This window comes from Oxyura jamaicensis, chromosome 1 (genome assembly GCF_011077185.1).
Source record: "Oxyura jamaicensis isolate SHBP4307 breed ruddy duck chromosome 1, BPBGC_Ojam_1.0, whole genome shotgun sequence".
Lineage (NCBI taxonomy): Eukaryota > Metazoa > Chordata > Aves > Anseriformes > Anatidae > Oxyura > Oxyura jamaicensis.
The window spans coordinates 196,976,784-196,990,188 of NC_048893.1; the positions used below are offsets into that span (position 1 = coordinate 196,976,784).

A 13,405-nucleotide genomic window follows, 5' to 3' on the forward strand; every position below is an offset into this window, starting at 1 on the left:
ATGTAAAAGAGATGTGTACTCCCATGTATGAATGTCACCCCCTTGACATGTGATGGATACTGATGCATCTTTCATAAATTGGCTATGTACATCCACTCCTGTGGTCCCCAAGCCCCAGGTTCTTCATCAGCTGCAGTTTGGTTTGTACTAGAACAAACTCTATAAATTATTTCTCTTATTTTTTTTTCCTACTTCTTGCTGTTGCATCAGAGCTTTGGAGCTTAAGACCCAGAGTCACTCAAACTCCATCCATGATTAGTAGCAGTTTTTCTGTACAATAACTTTCTTATCTTAGTACAGTACTGCTGAAAGTTTGTTGCTGAGAATAATGTTTAAATCTCTCTTATTTCATTTATGCAGGCTGCATATTGAGAGCTTTATCACAGCGACTGAGAGGAATGGACAGGACTCTGGATCCTTAGTGCAAAGCTCCAAAAGGGCTGAAAAAACTGAGCTTGATCTGTAGAAAAGCTATTCATGCCTCCTTTTTTTGTATAGCTTTTTCCCGAGGCAAATGAGCTTCTTAGGCTGAACCTTATTCTAAGATTGTCACCAATTTAGTGACACCAGCTCGATGCAGACATTAGTACCTAACTGACATTAGTACCAGACATCAGATGCAGACATTAGAAGCAGACATTACTACCTGGCTTCACATTCAGAGTGGATTGAAAGTATCTCCTAATTGCATGCCATTAAATTCTCAGTGCTGTGCACACGCTGTAGTAATAGATACTGTGCAAGCACAAAAGGGTGGGAATCAGACACCTTTCTAGGATACCTTTAACTTTAATGATAAATGTATAATTTAAAGTTTAAAGGTATCAGCTGGAAAACAATAGGTAAAATATTCTGTTTACCAAAAGCTTACATTCTTCTATCAAGAGTTTGTGTTTTTTTCCAAGGTTCTTACGTTTGCATGCAGGATTTCTCTGAGATAAATACAAAGTACCTCCATGGTGAGAGCAATGTGCCAAGCATGTGCTGGTTTTACTGTGCCTTTGCATGGATCTGCAGCACACTTAGGCTGCTTCTGGGCAGTGCATTTGCAGTGGTCTGACGTGTTCAGATCATGAGAATAACTTGAATCTTGGAATTACGGAGCTGACTGACACATGCTCTGTAGCCGTTTATCTGGGATTTTCAGGCATCCTGCATCATTGCTTTGGATGTAGTCTGTACATATGCAGAGATGCAGATTGTCTTTTGGATGTATTGGATTTACTGTCCGCTTGCACGTTAACTCTGTGTGTAAAACTGTAGCTCTGAGCTGGCTTTTAGACTTTCAGAAATCTTGGGGCAATGGGCAAAGTCCTTGTATTTTTTTCTCCCAATAAAAGATCTAGGTGGAAATAACGAGTATGCCTTGAGATAACGGAATGTGAGAGAGTAGATCTGAAATTCCATTCTTCAGAGAGGAGATCTATATAAGTGTTGGATAACTCACAAATATTAGATGAAGGAACAACACAAGAAGTTGTAAATATACTTATTTATTGCTCCACAAGTTAAGAAACACCTTCATTATCAAGAATGAACCACTTAAACTTAGAATTTTCTGCAACTTGAGCATGAAGTGGAAACAGAGAGTGCTTTTTCACTCCAGTGAGACTGTGGTTAGATGTATCATCCTTGGCTATTGTTGCCAGATTGTGGTAAAACGTAGGAGCTACTACATTTGACCATCAAGATGTGTGTGTGGGGAAATGAAATGAATGTGAAGAAGAACTCGTGGTTTATTTTTATTTTTTTTCTTTTTCCTCATTCTTGGAGGCATTCAGTATATGACATGACTTTCAAGCTATGTGTCATTCAGCTTCTACTTTTCCTTAGTGAGATTCACTGAGGCATTGACGTTCAAGTTACCGGAGTCCTAACGCATTTGCTGCATTAAATTTTGCCAATTTTGAGCTCTGATGCATTTGTTTTCAAATAGTTATCGAAGGCAGTCTGAGAATCAGTCTGGTATACGTACGAGAAAGGATAGAGGAGTCAGGGGCATCGTGTTGGAGCCTTATATTTCTACAATCTCATTTAGTTTTGGAGCACTTTCCTGTGGGAAATGCATTTATTCTCACTTAAGTGAGGAACTGAGTGCAGTTTGCCCAAGGTAACGTGGGGTGTTTGTGGCAGACCAAGTAAGTGAGCACAAGTCTCTCAAAATCAATTCCTTAACCATGCAGCCAACATACCTGTTTGCTCAGCTGCCCTGTCAGAGCACCTTTAGTCTCTACCAGCAATGATCTCAGCCCCAGCATGTTAGAAGCACAGGTGACATATCAACTGGTATGTCCCCTCCCTGACACCAAATAGGCATCATTTTATAAATTATAAGGCATTTTGTGAAATATTTCCCAAAAGTTACATGCAAAGAAAACAAACACTCGTAAGCAGCTGTTTTAGGAAGATTTTCTAATTCTGTTTACCAGAATTTGTTTCATTTTTTCCCATTAATATGCTTAGTTAATTGCTTAAAATTTGTCTGTATACTGTGACAGTTCAAAACCTGCAGTCACCGTGTGTATTACAGGCACCAACACCTGTAAATTTGGTGTAATTACCTTGTCTACATAATTAAAGTAATAATTTAAGGAGAAAAAAACATAGGTGAGTGCTTAGAGCTAGTGGGACAGAGATCTGGGTGTGATGCGTGGTCTGCCTCTTCCTGCTGCTTGAGCATCTTACTGGGCAGCCTACAGCCAGCGATTTCTTAGAAATCAAGAGATTATTGGCCTGATTTGCCTGTCATTTTATTTAATGACACCTTCCAGCAAACGTCTAGGACCAGATCCAAAGCAGATTGAATTTGATGGGAAACAAATGAGTAATTGCAGCCCTTTGCAGTAAAGTATTTGGAGTTGTTGTCTTGTTGGCTTCATACTGTTTCAGAAAGTGCTTTGCTGAAATGGAGCATACAGTTTTGATTTAGTATCCCACTGCTGTAAGACTCTATACTTGAGTGTCTTCTGGCCAAAGTCTGTCTGAGGAGAGGCGCTACGGGAGCACAGCTGGTGTGGGAACAAAGGACAACTCACTTCTGCTCTGCATTCAGAGGGGAGAGAAGAAAAATAAACAATAACGTCTCTATATTAGTGAGTCCCAGACAGAAGAAAACAACTGCTAAAGCAAACTAAACTTATAGAATGAGCTTCAGACAGCTTATAATGTCTTCAGTTGATGTTTGCTTTATTAAATAAAAACAAGTAATAAATACTGTGCAAAGTGACAGTCACTTCAGGTATTAAAACGTCTGAGTGCTATAAATTTACTCTCAGCTTTGCACTGTTGAAGTGACATGAATTTATTTTCGTTGATTCACTTTTTTCTTCTAATTCAGAAGAGTAATGGATGAAAAAGAAATGAAGACAGTTAGGCCTGAAGCAGTATGACAGATCCTTGTTTTAATATTGGTCTTACCTTGCATTCTCATGCAAGCACAGCAGTTTGAGCTGTCCTTCTCATGCACCATGCAGTAACCAAGCAGTTTGACTAAGGTACGACTGATGAAAAAGACACATGGAGGGTGTTTGGAGCTGGGGTCTGCCCCTAAGCCATGGAGCACAAACCTTTCTTCCTCTGTAGAAGTGCAATAACCCATAAGTAGTTAGATGATAAATTCTGTTTCATCTTGTCTTGGTGCAAAAGTTAGTATTTTGATACGTTTGCTCTTCTGGTTCACCATTACTTTGTCCCAGTTCCCTTGGTTTGGGAAGTTGGGGAAACCAAGCAAAAGTAGAAATAAGAAAGAACATGGTGAGGATTGCCTGTAAAGCATGACACAAGGAATTAGAACCATGGCAAAGTTTCTCTCTTTTCTGGATAGCAGGCCATTCACAACCAAGAAGGCTGTGTATTGCTTGAAAAGAAAGCTGAGATAAGCAACACTGTGGAAATATTTTTTTGTTGTTCCTGTAGGACCTTAGATGCAATGCTTACAGTCAGGAAGTGGGGTATAGGAAGGTTTATTCCTGACAGCATGTTCAGGATGGCACGCAAAGCTCACAAATTCTTCTGAGATCTGGTGGGAAAATTCAGTGGTGGAGAGATTTGCAAATGATGTGAACATGGATGACCTGGTCTGTGTAAAAATACTCAAAGGCATGGATTTTCATTGAGGACAAAAACAACAACAACAACAAAAAACCACACACAATGTTTGCTTCATGCTGAGTCTTAGAAATGCTGTTCCATGAAAAAAGTGGTTTAGAAGTTGGTGGGTTTTGGAAAAAAGTAGTTTTTCATGTCTTTAAGTTACTCAGGTAACCTTGAGATTTGCAGAGCTGCTTTCTTCTGATGGGAGGAGAGGGGGAACCTGGAGAAGCATCAGGGCAGCATTTATGTAGAAATTTTTATAGAGGACAGCATAATGGAATAGGGAGTAGATGATTCTATATTCTTGTGTGTAATAGAAAGCTAATTTAAAATGTATAATTGCAGTGGCGTTCCTCTGTACTTATCACAACCTTTTATTCTGCAGGAAGATTTTGATAGGTATAAAATATAGTTCTCCAACAGCATAGGATTTGGGCAATTTTAATATAATTTGGATGCTCATCAAAGTAGAACTTTATGCAAAATTTGTTCAAAACTGCTTTTTTTTTTTTTTCATAAGCAAGCACATGGCTGTGCATAGACCATTTTTTTGGCAGAATCTGGCCTTTTTATTCTGTGTAGTCCTAATTCACCCCTGCTGTTCTCTGAAATTAAAACCTGATCCTCTTGCAGGAAGAGGCATTGCTATGGCCATCTGCAAAGCATCAGTGTCTTCAGCATCATGCTAAAATCACTCTGACCTCTTAGCACTGATGACTTCTAAAGAATATTCCAGGGCATATCCTTATCTTCCATTAAACAGTGAGGTTAAGAGATTGAATATGTCTTGTCATATTAGCAATTCATTCAGTGGGCATCAGTTTATGGTGTTTCTTACCAGCCATTAAGCCACGTTCCTGTTCTTGTATCCTGCTGTTGGAAATGTCTACTTTGTATACCTTGTATTAGCCCATTATTTTGTGCATTTCTATATTTTACAATTAAAAACATCTCTGTGAAGCAATACTAGCTTTCAAATGCTGACTTCAGAACAGTACGTTCCAGATACATTTGCACAAGCCATCTTTTGTAGAGCTCTCCTTCTATGAATGTTGAATGTAGATCTTGGATGGAAATGCTTGGGGAAGTGCAGCCACGGCTTCAAGGTTGAATATACCTTCTGTGAGTAGTCTGTAACACTTCTGGGAGAAGTCTGAAACATTTTGTGTTATTAATATAATCTTATTTTGAATAAGATACACTGAGAAACAGGCATTTGAAGATAACAGTAGGAATTATTACTGTTTTTTACAATAAGAAGATAAGATGAGAAGGTAAGATAAGAAGATGCGAAGTAAAAATCTCTTACAGTAAAATGAAGAGAGTGATGCCAAAAGCCCTTTGGTGTAATGCCTTTATCTGTGCTGGACTTGAGCTGACTTGGAGCACTCCCAGGTCCTGCTTCTATCTATTTATTCTGGTAAGCTACCCAACTTCAGATTATTTGTGAAATTCAATGATCCTTGAGCAGATGTACCTGGGACCTTTCCCCAGTCATAGCAGCCTGGTCACCCTGGAAATGTTCCCTACATGCCTTTGAGGGGTAAACAGGATGGACAGGCAGTAAAACAAGCCTTGACCCTGGCTTTATAGCAGCACTTAGAAAACATTGTAGAATTAGGTGGATTTCTGTTTCTGAAATCTTGTATACGTTATTTTTGTTTCCAGTGAGGTTACTGCTATACATCTTTAAATAAAAGTAAGCCTCTCAGAATGTGGAACAGCAAAACTAATGCTGTACAGGAGGGAAGGGATTGAAGTCTGCATGGTTTTCAAATGCAAAATACCCTGTAGCTGAGGCACAGTGTGCTTTGTTTATTCAAAGATGATCCGTTTAGGTCATTTCATTCTGTGCCAAGAGCCCTTCTCACAAATTGGTACGGGTACAGGTGTCTTGTGCCATCCTGAAATCAAGGAGAGGATCATTTTTTATGCTTTACTGATATATCTCAGGAGAGCAAAGGTAGGATGAATACATATAGACTTGTTTGGGGCTCTAGCACTGAAGTTATTTTTTTGTTATAAATTAGTCTTTATGGCTGTGCTCAATCATTAAGAATATAATGATGAGGATAAATGCTTGCAAAACTGCACGTCATTTTAATAATTTCTTAGGTTTATTTCTCCCTTCCCTCCAAATCTCTTGATCATTATCACCAGTAGAAATGAGCCATCTTCACTATGGGTTCAATAAGGCTGTGCAGCCTGAGCAAGTCGCTGGGCTGAACCACAGCCCTTGAAAACAGAACTGGAATATTCTCCACATATATAAAAATATCAAAATATAAAGTTCCTGTTAGCTGGGCACAATTTTTCTCATCTTTAGGTAATATTCTGGAGTCCATCAGTTCCATGGGCAAATCTGTAATTGCTGAGTGCTTCCCCCCTGACATTTCCAAAAAGACTGGATTTGAGACTAATCATAGGATTACTTAAATATTTGGTCAACACATTGATGTGTGGTATCTGATGGATTTAGCACAGCTATTTCTTTCAATTCAACATTAAAAAGGAGATTGTCTGCTAATGCTAACAGTGCTCTGGTTTCTATCCTCCTGGTTAAGATTAATTTATCTTGGATTAGCAAGTGCTAAAGAATCACTTAACGGTACCGGGGTCTGTTGTTCCAGTCTCCCTCACACAGGAGATTTGGTCGGGTCACACTGCAGTAGCTGGAGTGGCGATGAACTGGCATTAAGAACTGAAACCACAAATGAGAGCTTCATCTCTCAGATACGGCAGTACTGGCTCTAATCAGACTCCCTGTTCTTGCCCTTTGAGAACTTAAAATGTGGTGGGAATTTACAGTTACATTTAGGATTTTAGAGATTTCCTATTCATCTGGCAACCATTTCAGCTAAGGAAAGAAGAGAGAAACTTTTTAAATCTTTTTGCCACATTCACTGAACCCAAACATAACAGTACTTTAATTGGCCATATTTACCAAACTTTCTGGTACATCTAGAAAGACACAAGGAAAATGCCTGATTTGAATCAAAGATTTTCCCTTGGAAATATTTAGGAGCTTTCTGATCCATCTCGAAAGACATGAGGAAAATGTCTGATTTGAGGATTTTCCCTTGGAAATATTTATCTTCACCATGCTTCATCAGACATCAAGTTTTGGGGGTATGATGGTGTTAGAAGAGGCATTTGTAACCTTTTGATAACTGTAAAGGGTAGGCATTGTAAATAATAGCATAAAAACTCTTGGGGGAGTGGGAGCCATAAGCTATTTGAAAGTGGTCAGAGTTTTGTGTGTGTGATACCCAAGAAGGACGTAGCTTGACCTCTGCAATAAACATATGATGATTACTTGTCTCAACATCCAGGTAATCTGCCAGATCTCAACTGTGTTGTGATCACTGGCAGCCTTCCTTAGAATATTAATTGACAAACGCATCCTGACATTCATATAAAACCACAGCTGATGACATGCCGTGCTGCGAGAGCTAGTCTCAATGACATAATTAAATGTTTGCATGCATAATCTGGTTGCAATCCCTTAATACAGGCTTTACAGCATGGGTTCATTCCTGTCTCATGGTAATACTTCAGTCAACACTTTGTGTGGATGGAGCTACTTTGAATGTTGTGTTGTACTGCATTCCTGCCTAAGTAAGAACTCAAGAAACCCCAAATAAAATGCAGCAGACAAATAGGCAGTATCTGTACTAACAAATAAAATCTACCCAAGACGATTCTTTGCTGCTGAGGCCAGTGTATGTACTGCTGAATTCTTACCCTCCAACACAGCATGTCTGCTCACCCTGGGTATGGTCCATGACACATCGTAGCTCCCAGATGGCCGTCCAGGAATCAGCAGTACAATAAATGACTGCTGCAAAAGTTTTGATTCTGTTACTGGGAGATATCGTGGGTTTTCAGTTAAAATGTGGTATTGGTAATTACTGCTTTTGATAGTCAGCAGCTGTTGTGTATGTTTTTTAACTATTTCCCTACAGTTGTCTTTAATATTGTTTATGAATAGTGCAGTTCTACTTGCAATATTAAAAAACACAATTTACTTCTCATTAGCAAAGTTTTTATTAAGTCTCAAAATACAGACAAGGATTTTCTGAGACTGATTTACTGTCTTTCATTTCACCTTATTATTTCAATTTTCAGCTCCGATACTTTTCATACTATTTTTTTTGATTATTAATTTTTGGAAATGATGACCCCAGATGCTCACTTATTCTGTTACATAGTTACTTGTTAGGGACTGGTGTATGAATCCCAGCATGAATCACTTCAGGATAGAAGTAGAATTTCTTTGTGATTTTAGAACCTGTATCTAATTCTATTAGACAAAATCCAAAAATGCAAATGCACTTCACATTACCTTACAGCCCCTGATGATGTGCCGTGGTTGTGCTGTTATGTCTGTTTCTGTTCTTTGGAATAGGGTGTACAAAAAAAGTAACAATTGCTTTCTTCCTTTTGTGTGTGTGTGTGTATGTGTGTGTTACAGTGTCTTGCTTTAATGTCTTGTAAAATGGTGGGTAAAAGGTTAAAATATGGAAAAGTTCATTGACCCCTTTGGTGTCAGCACGACTGTGCTTCCACAAACCTCTGTGTCTGTACCTTTTCAGTGTGAATCCTGTGCGGTCTGTGTGGCAGCTGCTTGCTGATTTTTACACTGATCTAAAGAAGAGTCAAAGAGTTGAAAAGCCCATGTGCAACAAACAGGGATTTCCCACTCACATATTTGGAAGGAATTCTTCAAAAAATGTATTTTTTGTGGTTTACCTCAACGTTGGTGAATCATGAGGAATTAAAGCCACAAATTATAGCTTGGTTAAGTGGTCTAGAATCAACAAAAACTTCCAGTATTTGAAAAAGCATTGTGACCCCAAAAGCTTGTTCTTTTTTTTTTTTTTTTTTTTTTTTTTCTGACTGCATTTCTGACTTTCATTAGAGATACCTGAGTGGAAGAGGTCCCAAATACAGGGCAAGTATTCTGATGGACTTCCAAAAAGTTGTATTTCACAAGCCCCACAATAAGTGATGACTTCTGTTTCAAATTGTAGCTCATCTTCCTTCCAGAAAAGATACTCGTCAAGGGAAGTATCTTTGTTGATGTTCAATAATCAGGAATATTATGAATTAATGAGTCAAATTCAGAGGGAATTTGAAAATTAGGTCTATCTTGCTTCCGATTTGTCCCTTTTTCAGTGATATAGGGTGGTTCATGCTCTGTGTGGACACTGCAGAGGGAATCAGCTTCAGCAGGGCTGGGCGGGCAGGCTGGGCCTTCAGGGGCCCTGAGGGGCTGGAGCTGCACTCACTAGTGGCTATCTGCAGGCCTCGCTGCTCATACTCTGCCCTAAAAGCAAATGTTCATTCATGAGCATAAACCTCTGCAATCGTATCAGTTCACAGGCCCCTGTCTGTGTTGTGGGACAACCTTTTCTACATGGGCGTTCGTGTTTTGAAAGAATTTCTTGCATCTCTGAGCCCTGACAGGGCTCTGCTAATTTGTAGAGTGCCATCACGTCTCCTTTCTACAAATAAATAATGTATTTCTGTATAACAAGAGAAAAGGATGTTTGGGGTATGTTTTGGAGCCATCTTGTTGGTTAAATCACCACAAGAAGCCAGCTGTCTCACGCCTAGCACGACTGAGTTCAGAAGCGCTGTGAGGTGTCTGTGGAGGGGTTCGGACAGATGTGGCGTGGGCGTGAATGACACATGCTTGTTGTGTTACACTTCAGCACTTCAGAAGGGCATTCAGTTTAGATGGATTAAACATTTTTTGAGAGGCGTTGCATTTTAGTTCCTAGCTTCCTGGGACTGTACGACACCAGTTTTGTCTTGACTGTTTATCTGAGGAAAACATGCATAAATTCTATAAATGCTGTTAGCGGCCTACATGTAAACATGTTAGTAGTGCAGGGGAGGGATAGCTTTTATGCTGTTTTTCCAAAGGATGCTTGTGCCTTGCTAGGCTCCTCAGCCTGTTTTTGAAAGCCTCCTGTGGGCAGAGGTCCCCCCAGCAGAAGTTTGAGACATACTCATCTTTTTAGGTGTTCTCCTTGTGTGTACATAGAAAAAAAAAAATAGCACAAAAACCTCTGAATGATGAAACTGCTTTTTTACCCTGCTTTCTATAAAGTAAAGTTTCTTTCTGGATAGCCTTGCATTAACAGTGGTGTTATATCCAGTTTCAAATTGCACACACCCTCTCATCATTACTTTACAGCCTGTTCATCCAAAGCCAGCCATACTCGTGCCGCTGTGCTCAGGGTGCTGTCTCCATAGCCCTACCTGTACCACACTTAGGCTGATTTCAGCATTTTTGCCTAGCTGTTGTGGCTGGAAATACGTGCATTTCAATTACAAAACATACTCAAGTCAGAGTGGGGATTTTTGGCCAATAACTGATGCTAGATGATACTTGGCTCTGTCAGCAGGGTTTGGCTGGTCAGGCTGACTCTATTATGTCCTCCTTCCACCCACCCTTTGATTTGTTTTCCCCTGTTCCACAGCCTGGAAAGGAAAAATGTGAAAGTGAAGAAATCTCAGAGATTCCACTACTTCATTCACAGTTCTCTGCTATTAGAAATCCAGTTCCCCCTGAATCGTAAGTACCTCGGTGTAAACAGTGCAAAGTTTACTGTAGAGAAAGTGCAACCTTGTGTTGGTGTTAAGAACCAATTCAGTGATGTGCAGCTGCCTGAGTCATTCCCAATGCTGTTTCAGTGCTTTATAAACTACTAGAACATACTTTTGCCTTTTTAGGGGATCTTGTTACAAACCACTATTTGGTAGTTACAGAATTCCAGTTTCTGCACAAACTGTGGTAAGATCTCCTGGCACATACCTCGCGGCTGCAATGAATTGGCCTGGGAGCATCAGTGCTAAAGATGCCTGTGGAGAGCCTCACAGCAAGAAACAGTATGAAAAAAACATGAGAAATCTGAATGGGCTTGGGGTTTCTTTCTGTTCTACCAGCAAAATGGCTCTTTGTCTGCTGCCTGCTCTTGTGTCTCAGGTAGTTAGATAATTTTGCTGCTTGGATGTGTCTACGTGGCTTGAATTACACTAGACCATTAATTCTAGCACACTGTTCTTACAATGGTCTACAGCAGATACTCAGTGAATAATAGGGAAGGCAAGAGAGTAGTAGTACTTACAGCATTGCTTGCTGTCTCCAGCAGTTGGTAGCTCATGGACCTCCTAGCTTAAAGTTGGTACCATTGTGTTTAATAGCTTTTGATGGATTTTTTTTTTCTGTAAATTTGTTAAATGTTTTAAAACTCCATATTAAAAGAAGTATTATAGAAGACAAGGCATTCCTTAAGGCGACTGCTTGTTGTAGAAAGAAATGTCTCATTTTACTTGGAACCTGCACTTTGGTGGTATTGTGTCATACCTCCTTGTTCTTCTGTTAGAAGAGACTGTATAACTGCAGATTTCTGTGTCACTCCAGGAGACCCACAATTTCCAGCAGCTTCTTAAGAGACATTACTAGAGAATCTCAGAGCCTGCGATGATGATGGGATGGAGGCAGCATTGATGAAGGCCTCATGGTCGTGGGATAAAGACTCTGCTGTAGGACAGTGCCTAATATGGTTTCTCAGATTTAAGGACCACTTACTAGGGCTAGCTAGGTAGGGTGGATATCTCTTCTTTATTATTAAGTTTTCTTCTTTATCTAGTACATGAATTATGTCCAGATGTTAATGCCTCCAGAATGTCAAAACCATTTTCTCCAGTGTGTGTGGGGAGAGGACAATGCTAAGAGTTAGAAGATATGGGTTCCCTTTGAAGCGGATTAATTTTGAGTCACATTGAGGTTAAAAAAACAAACCAAAACAAAAAACCAGCAACCAAAACCAGCCGCCTCCTGTATCCCCACAAGATGATCAACAAAAATTAGTGCATCTAAAATCAATGATTTTTTAAAAGTAATTTGTTCTCAACCAATTGCTTAAATTCATATAGTAAATGAGTAGAAAATTTTGTGAATAGAGAGAATGGAGAATTGATAGTGGAAAGCCCTGGTGTGTTGGAGTATAGCTAGAAAATGAATTTGAAATGTGCACTTATATGAAGTCAATTTTCTCACTTCATAAGAAAATAAGAATTCTAATGTAAACAACTCTGCAATGGAAATTACGTCTATAAACCGAAGCTGTAACTTCAAGTGGATCACATAAGCACATATTCCACAGCTTCAGAACATATTTAATAAATGGATATGTTAGAATTTCAATGCAAATAGCTTTTTCAACGAGTAAGCAATACCGTGGTAGTAAAACTGTACAGATGAGCCTTAGGAGCTCCCTGTGATGTGACAGACACCGATGTGGAGCTATGGGGGCCAACCCGAAAGCTCATGTATGCTTATGTATGTAAGCTCCCACTCCATGCACTTGATCTTCCTGGCACTCCTTTTCTGGCTTCACTGAGGGGTGTCCCTGAGCCCTCTCCTACTGGCTTTGGTTGTGCAGAGAATGTGAAAGAAAATAAAATGGAAAGCTAGAACCACGGGAAAAAAAATGGGAAAGAAAGCCCTGTTGCTTCATTCAATATTGTGGGGAGGTTTATGACACTTAAATACTGGAGATGACATATGAGGGTGTCCTGTGGGCTGGAGTAGAGCTGGGCTGACTGTGCTGTTGGCCTTCAGCATCTTCCTCACAGCAGCAGTGTCCATAAAAACATCTGCATGGACCAGAACAACCAGCAGTACCCAGCTGCTGCCTGGAGACATGCTGCTCCGGTAAGGCACTCTCCAACTTCATCTCTAAAATACATTTTTTGTTTCCTGACTGCATCCTTTGTTACATTCATCTGTCAGGTTTTGCATCCCAGATGACTAAGCAGCCCTCCTTGTGTGCTTTCAAGCTTCTTCGTCCAAGAACCTCCAAGAAGTGGTTTCATCTGTCTTGGCTGTTTGTCACCGTGGTTGGGTTTTCTGGTTTTTGTTTTGTTTTATTGTCCTTCAGGCTGTAGTTGGTGCCTGTTTTGTGGTTGCCATAATTCATCCCACTTGCAGCCAGGGAATTCAACCTGGAATTCTTTCTGTGGCTTTCTGTTGATTTGTGGTGGAGCACAAGAATAGGAATTTGTCCTGAAGCCCTCTGAGAATTGTTCATCATCTTTTCCAGTAGGACTGGTAGAGCTGGGCAAGCAGTCAGCCCATGTCTTTGGGAACAGAAACAGCTGGAAATACCCATTCAGTTCTAAGGTGAGAGCTGAGTTTTGGGGGTTCATTTCCTTATTTATTTTTCCTCTTTAAAACTTTTTGCCTTTAAAAAAATCTGTTTCAAAAATTTTCAGTGACAAGCTTTTCTTCAAAGTT

The 13,405-nt window shown here is 39.8% G+C and overlaps 1 protein-coding gene and 1 long non-coding RNA gene across 2 annotated transcripts in view; both read left to right on the plus strand.

Moving 5' to 3' along the window:
- ME3 (malic enzyme 3) overlaps positions 1-13,405 on the plus strand; it is a 121,532-nt gene that overhangs the window by 14,288 nt on the left and 93,839 nt on the right. The gene's annotated exons all lie outside the window — the stretch shown is intronic.
- LOC118168805 lies at positions 650-4,124 on the plus strand. The gene is made up of 2 exons (XR_004751804.1): positions 650-2,271; positions 2,930-4,124. It is a non-coding gene; the product is annotated as an uncharacterized LOC118168805 (long non-coding RNA).